The sequence below is a fragment of the Pteropus medius genome, unplaced genomic scaffold (genome assembly GCF_902729225.1).
Source record: "Pteropus medius unplaced genomic scaffold, Ma_sr-lr_union100, whole genome shotgun sequence".
Taxonomy (NCBI): domain Eukaryota; kingdom Metazoa; phylum Chordata; class Mammalia; order Chiroptera; family Pteropodidae; genus Pteropus; species Pteropus medius.
Genome location: NW_024354500.1, coordinates 24,276,964 through 24,283,475, shown reverse-complemented (window position 1 = coordinate 24,283,475; position 6,512 = coordinate 24,276,964). Strand labels below are relative to the sequence as shown.

General features: G+C 38.1%; 1 pseudogene; it reads left to right on the top strand.

The window, feature by feature from the left end:
* Positions 1-807: 807 nt before the first annotated feature.
* Positions 808-2,166, top strand: LOC120595052 (podoplanin-like; annotated as a pseudogene).
* The last annotated feature ends 4,346 nt before the right edge of the window (positions 2,167-6,512 follow it).

Sequence of the window (6,512 nt, the reverse complement as noted above, 5' to 3'; positions counted from 1 at the left end):
GACTCTGGAGAAGCATATACTTCCAGGAATATTTTGGTTGTTGGAAGAATTCAGTTCTGTATGATTGTAGTCAGACATGAATGACAGAGGGAACAAAGGAATAAGGTTCAGCCTAGAGACCGCCCAAAGAATATCCTATTGGTAGTTAGAGAATTCCCCCTGCATTCCCAGAGACAAAGGAAAAGAGGGTCATAGTCTTAGCTGGCCTAATCTGGCTATAGACACCTGTGCAGAGGTCATTATAATACTACGTTTAGGTTGGAAGTTCAGAATCTAATTATAACAGGCTAAATTCTAGGTATGCATATATGTACTAGACAAAGAGTTATGTAGCAGCTAGGTGTCAATCAGAATGACCTCACTTGCCAATCACCTAGGAATGCCTTTGGAACCTCCATCACAGCTCCAAATATAACACAGACCTCTCCCTCCCCCGGGGTTACAGCTTTCCATCTTCCCTGGCTATAACCGTACCCCCTGCTTAGGGGTACGTAACCTCACTTTCATATGATTAACCAGTTTTAAGCTTGACTTGTCTTCTATCTCATAACGTGCTTTTAATAAAGGAATATGTCTCATATTCACTGAGTTGAAATTCATTTCTCCAGCAGTGGAGCTAGAGGTGTGTGTGTTACCAGAATTCTGATCGCTTCAATGATAACAGTAGGACTGAGGTCTCTGTTTTCTTGCTGGCTATCTGCAGAGGTTCTCTCTCTCAGTTCCCAGGGACTACTCTCTGGTACTTGCATGTGGCCTCTTCTGTCGTCAAGCCAGAAATGGCGTGTGAACATTCATGTATGTCCTTCCATGGATGCCAGCATCACGGCACTCTATCCAAAGTCTGGAGAGGTGGAACTCAAGCTCATCTTTTTCCCCAAACCGCCAAAGCCACGGAGTCTGCTAAGCTCTCTCTGGCAGCCCTTGGTGAACACCTGTTCTAGTCCCCTAGAAACGGGTACAGTTATCAACTGAAGCAGCCTCTGGCCCACCCAGATGAGGATGGTCACTTTTTTCTTTTTGTTTGTCATCAAATTCAATATTAACAAGAACAATCCCATATTTCATTCTAAAATTACTGGCCACATAAAGAATGGTTTACTTCTCATAATAAGAAAAACTTAGGCTATGCTTTACACTTAAAAAAACAAACAAACAAACAAACATAGCAGTGAATAGCTTTTTACAATTTAAATAAACCACTTATTGCATGCACCCCAGACCCCCACCCCCACCCCCACATACATGCGCTTTCCATCCTACTGGGAATAGACTAAAAGCCATTTGCCAGGGTTTAAGGCCCTCCACCTTGGCACCTTCCCCACTACTCCTCCCCAACCCCAGGCACAGCCCTGTAATTTTAAACCTGGCCTGAGGTCATCTTTTATTCACTCTAACCAAACAGAGCCAGAGGGCAGGCCTAGTGACCCCAGACTGAAACAACTTTACAGCTGACTGTTCCCCACCCTCATTGGGAGAAATAAATGTTGACACTGCTTTGAAAGTTCTCAACTGCAAAGTTTGCTCCTCCAGCTCTCGCAGGTGAAGGTACTTGGAGGTCTCCTCCTGCACTGGGGCTTTTGTTCCCCACATTCCAGATCCCACTTCTTGCACTCCACCACACTACAGCCTGTGGCTGCAGAGCTTTTTGATCTTCACTGGCACAGAAGCTAGCTGCTGCCCCATAAATAAAACAAATCAGCTAAGAAGATATGGAAGTGCTAGTCTGTTCTTCCCTTTTAGAAGTGCATTGTTCTGGATCCTGGCGGAAGGAGCCAGCACAGTTTGTAAGAAGATGACATTATGACTTCAGATGTGGAAGATGGCATTGTGTCCCCAGGGGCCAGTGAGAAGCCCTACCAGTCTGCTGGCTTGACAACTCTGGTGCCAACAAGTATGGATAGTATAACAGACATTTACATATAGGATCTGCCAACTCCAGATAGCACAGTCTACTCCCAAGAAGAAAGCCAGAGCACCACAACCCCAAATATAGTAACTAGTCACTCCATGGAGAAAGTGGGTGGAGAGGCACAATCAACAGTTGAGAAAGAGAGCTTGGCAATAGTGACTGTGGTTGGAATCATAGTTGGGGTCTTACTAGCTATTGGATTCATTGGTGGGATCATCATTGTTGTGCAAAAAATGTTGGAAAGGTACTCACCATAAGAGAATTGTGGGCTTGAATCGCCAGGGCTGTCAACATGTTTTAAAAAGAGAATTTTAAACTTCCCTTGGCCCTGAGCATGTGGGAGAAGATGCCCCATGGAAATGCTGGGCCACACCACTCTATTCTGCCAACATGTTTAAAAAAGAGAATTTTAAACTTCCCTTGGCCCTGAGCACGTGATAGAAGATGACCCATGGAAATGCTGGGCCACACCACTCAAAATCCATGATAATCTCAATAGTAATGGAAGGAAAGATAATTCACAAGAGTTAATATTCTAAGTATTAATATTTTGGAAAAAAACTAAATATAAATTTTGTGAAAGATGATTTAAAAGGCAGAAGGCATAGAAAAATAGAGCAAACTGTCTAAACTGATTTGTAACTATTATAGACAATGTAATTTAATCAATATTGGAAACTGTAGACATATCTTCATTTTAACCATTCTCTAATTGTTAAAACACAAAGGAATCTGGAAATATACTAATGGAGTCCTTGGGTTTAGTGTTGTGTCAGTAAGTGGCATAATCATCCTGCAATTTCTGTTCTGTTGAAATGTACTCATTTGATCTATTTTTAGTTTGGTCTATTTTTAAAGCCTGATTTGGTTTGAATAACCAAATAGGATATTTAATCTTGAATAATATGTAATGAACAACTGCCTTCCACTAGTCTATATAAATTATTTCAAAAGCATCCATTTTGGATCACAAACAGGAAGTCTATACTTTGTTTCTCAAAACAAGGCCACTAGGCAACTCTAGCTTTGCTTTACCACCTTCTCCAGCGATGACTTCACTCAAATGTTTGCTCCTACCCTCCCGCTCTGCTTCTCTCAGATGATGGACAGCCAGGGTTAAGGAGATGGCCTTCTCTCTTTTCTATGACCCAGGTCCTTGAGATTGGCTGCTTTGTTATGGAATATAGAGATTTCGGTCCGGTATGCCAAGGAAGCTGCTGGACATCCAACGGTGCCAGAGATTTGGGTGTTCCAGAAACCAAGAACGATGGTGGCCTCCAAATAGAAAGAAACCCTGAGCATGCCTCAGCATGGGAAATAGAACCTGTCAGTTTTCTAACATCTACTTTCTGCATCAGATAAAAGATACAGGAAGCAAAAATAATCTTATAAAATACCAACTTTAATGAAGCAGCTGGATTTAAATTATTGATTTAAAAATAAAAGACATTCCCAGTCTTCATTATATACCATATATTTCTGTGAGGTCATAACTGAAAAGATCAAAATAAAGGAGCCCAAGCTGCTATTCTATATTGATATCATCCAACTTATTTCCTTTCTTCCCATAGATTAATTGAATTATTTTTTCTAAACAAAAAGTTTTTTACACTGAGCAGCGCTCTGTTATTAATGTGGTTGTGCACTTCGTATATTCTCTAAACTTGTAAGAGTTCACAAAATAGGAAAAAGTAAACTATCCGTGGGAAAGCACATTCTGTTTCTTACCTTTTTTTTGCAGTAATGTTGTGCCCTTGCAATGCCCAAATCCATCTGATCCAATATCACTGGTTCCATATTTGAACATCCAGTGATTGAGAGAAGGAAGTTTAGAAGAGCTTTCTGAGCTTCAATAATCTTCTATTTTATCACTCAAATTCTTGACCAAGGTTTAAGAATAATGTCCATGTCTTCTTTCCTATCCTTTCTTTTTTTCCCTCACTGTGAAATATAAAAATTTCAGGTAAACATATATTGTGATATTTATGACTACAAAACTATTTAAAATATAAGCAAGAAAAAAATCTGGAATGAATAGACAAGTTTTAGCAGTAGTCATTTCTTCAATCATCTATTCAGAAACTATTTAATAAGAATTCTGTTTGCTAGGCACTGTGATAGCCTCTAGAGAAACATAAGAGAACAAGACAGAAACAGTCTCTGCTCCCAGGGGACTTACATTCTATTTTGGGAGACACATTAAAATAATTACATAGCATAATGCAATGTTTAGTAACTAAAATAAATGCTACAAAGGAAACAAAAAAAGTGGGTAAAATGGTGATTAATAGGAGCGGACAGACATATTGTAGAAAGGATGATTAGGAATGGCTCTGGGAGCAGGTGACATATAAGCTGAGACCTAGACGGTAAGGAAAAGCTGGCCCTGAAAAGAAAAGAGAGATAGGAAATTCCAAGAATAATTTGTTGATTTTATAGGTCAAGCCAATTATAGATTCCACCAATTAGACCTAGTTCTGTCTTATAGGATGAACCCAAGTAGCTCTAATCATTTTTCCCCACAAGTAGTCCTCCTATATTCAGTTTTCCAAGTTACCGCCTTTCTTTAATATGTCTACAGGGTTTAAGTCCCTGTTGTATCTGAGCTGTCCAGAAGTTTGCTAATGACATTCATAGCTCTCTTTGCCCAGATTGAAACATGCTTTTTCATGTGCTTTGAGAATTGAATAGTGCATTTTGATGCCCTTTCATCATCTAGTCACTTTATATCTATTAATGTAGCAGTTCAGCAAAATACTAGAGATATTGCTGTAATATATTGTTTAAATACAAAAGAGTTGGCCTGAGACAGAAATGGATTTGAATTCTGTCTGGCTCTGTTACTGAGGTGTCTAAAATTGTGCAAGATTGTTACATATGAATAGATGGTAAACAATTTTTGAGGGAATGTGTTTATTTTCTTTTCATAATACTCAAAAAAGTTAATGGAAAATTTGTTAATATGACTCTTGAATAAAAAGGTTAACTTTTGTATTTTAACTTATTTTCTATGGAGGGAAATTAAAAGAAAAAATAACAAGTTAGAAATATGATTCTGACTGACAAGTTACTAGCTGTTTAGGGAATCATATTCTATGACTAGATCCTTATCATTCCAGATTGAACTACTCACAATTAGCACTGCAGTAATCTTTTTTTAGAGCCAATATTTCCTCTGCCAAAATGTTGTTTGCTAGGACCATATCAACAAACTGGCAGAACCTCCCGCTCACTGCCATTTCTGCCTGCATACCTCCTGGCATTCAAAGGCCTGAGCTTTATGCCAAGTGACCCAATCGCCCTTACCTCATCTCACAATCTCTTTTTTCCTTATTGTGTACTCTGAATTGTCTAATTGTTGTCCTTAATCCTCATGACAGAACCTGACATTTGCCTATTCTATACTGATTCTTATCTTCTTCCTCACCAGCAGAAAGCAGATTTTGTTGTGAGTGGAATGTGCCTGGTAAAGAAAACTGCATTTTCCAATCCCCTGTACAAATAGGCTAGCCTGTAACTAAGTTGTGGCCAATGAGCTTTTAACCATAGTTTTAGTTCATGAAAAATGAGAGCCCAAAAGAATGAGTTTAAGTCAACTGGCATATGTCATTTTTCTTTCGTTTTTCTCACTGACTGAAAGACAAATGGGACAGTGAAAATCCTAGTGGCCATCTTGTAAGCATGAGGTTACTTTGAGGTTGGAAGCCTAAGGATGACAGAGCACATATATGGAAGCAAGCAGAAAATCAATAAAGTCATTGAGTTGGCCTGAAAAGCCCAACTATGCATTTATTTCATTATTTGAAAGAAATACGAGTCTCTCTTAATTTGAGCATTGTTTCTTGTTTTTGTTACTCAGAGTCTAACACATTAATACCTCACTCTGAGAGAGGTGACTCAGATAAAAATAGTTCTGATTATGGCTTTGTTGAATTTTGTAATTTTCCAATGGAACTCTTTCTGGTTTGTAAACTTATGTATTTCAACTACTGGGGTTATTAGGAAAGAAGGATTGTTTTTGAATTGCCAAAAACTTAAAGGAAATTAAATCCTAAGCCATATGTTTCCTACTTGCTCATGAAAAGTATTAGTGAAAAATAAAAAAACTATAAAAATTTTGAAGAACACAATAAATAAGCATATATGGTAAAATACTTTTTATAAAATTCTTAATCCATGAAATATTCATATTTCTCAAGATTTGTTAGTAAACTAACAAATCTTGTCAGTAGTTGAAATACATAAGTTTACAAACCTTATCAGTTGTGAGATATTAATGGGTCTTTGGGTGAGATAATAATCTGTAGTTAGGAATTTCCTATACATTGAAGGAAGTTTAATATTTCTGAATTCCACCTATTAAAAGAGTATTCTACCCCCATTTATCATGAGATAAATGTGTCCTGACTCCTCAAGATACATCCTTCAGCTTGTCCTTCTCTCACTTGTTACTCCCTCATCTCCTGTGTTGAAAAGCACAGGATCAGATAGAATCTGAGATAATTATGTTTTGAGAACCCATTTCGTTTATTCCTCTATTTCATCTGTTCCACATTCGAATCTCTGTCTTTATTGATTTAAAATGTTGAAGTCAGGTAACCTT